The following is a 1,348-nucleotide window of genomic DNA, read 5'->3' on the forward strand; positions in this document are numbered from 1 at the left end:
AGCAGGCATGGCCTTGGTGAGCCGAATGGCCTCCTTCTGTGCTGTTATACCTCTATAACTCACCACCACTTTATCAGACAACTAGGGATGGACAATGAATGTCGCCCTCGCCAGCAACTCTCACAAACTAAGGATGAATATTAAAAAAGAAAGCACTGAGGCGATTTTCTTCCATGTAGCTAATGTTACATCAAGCAGTGTGTTTACCAATCAAGCAACAGACCAGTTTGAGGGTGAGAAATTATCGCTGTTTCCTTAACTTTGTTATTTTTTGGACCGCATCACAGATTTGCATGTCGTCCTTGTGCAGGGGTCATGCTAATCTTTGATCATTCTAAATGTAGTATCAAGGTTTCATTGAAGCACAACTGGTTAGACTTGAACTGCAGAAGCCGATCAGCCTGCTGTAAGTGGACACTGAGCTGCTGAATGTCATGATGCTTTCAGGTACAATAAATCTGGTTGTTATTTCTTTATTATTTGAAGCTGCATTATTGGGAACACCAAAACAACATGAACACAACACAGGAAGTGCTAAAAGTATAAGTAGAGGTCAAGAATTACAGGAAGTAACTGAAGAATGAAGAGAGCCTCTTGGAACAAATGTCCAATGTAAAATGAATATTAAAATAGATAAGTTGCGACTTCCATCAACATGATTTTTAAAAATGCGTCGGAAATGAAAAATGTTTCAAACAGCAGCTGGAATTGAATGTAACAGCTGTTGCAGTCAATGAAAAAGAAAGATCCTTTAGCCTCCATGTTATTGGGGAAGAGCAATAAGGTTCAGCTATGACTCAGTTAGTCACACTTTTGCCTCTGAGTTAGAAAGTTGTGGATTCAAGTCCCACTCCAGAGACTTGTACATAAAAATCCAGACAAAAATTCCTATGCAAAACTGAAAGAGCGCTACCCTGTCAGAGGTGCTGTCTTTTGGATGAGATGTTCAACCAAGGCACCGTCCGCCCTCTCAGGTGGACATAAGGATCCTGCAGCACAATTTCAAAGAAGAATGGGAACACCATTACCTCCAAATTGCACACCATCCTGACTTGGAAATATATCACTGTTCCTTCAACATTGCAGAGTTAAAATTTTGGAACTCCCTACCCAACAGCACTGTGGAAGCAGCTCAACTACACAGACTGCAACGGTTCACCACCACCTTCTCAAGGGCAATGAGGGATGGGCAATAGATGCCAGCCTTGCCAGTATTGCCCAAACCCAAGAATGAATTTTTTGTAGTGAAGCCTAACATAAAGTAGCCGCTGCCATATCCAGTGAATCCATCCAGATCGGCCCTGTAGAATCCTTCAGCAGCCTTACACAAAACTTATTGACTTTCTTA

The 1,348-nt window shown here is 41.7% G+C and overlaps 1 pseudogene; it reads right to left on the reverse strand.

Moving 5' to 3' along the window:
- Positions 1 to 265: 265 nt before the first annotated feature.
- Positions 266 to 365, reverse strand: LOC137374058 (U6 spliceosomal RNA; annotated as a pseudogene).
- Between the last annotated feature and the right edge of the window lie 983 nt (positions 366 to 1,348).

Source organism: Heterodontus francisci, chromosome 9, assembly GCF_036365525.1.
Source record: "Heterodontus francisci isolate sHetFra1 chromosome 9, sHetFra1.hap1, whole genome shotgun sequence".
In the NCBI taxonomy this organism is placed as follows: domain Eukaryota; kingdom Metazoa; phylum Chordata; class Chondrichthyes; order Heterodontiformes; family Heterodontidae; genus Heterodontus; species Heterodontus francisci.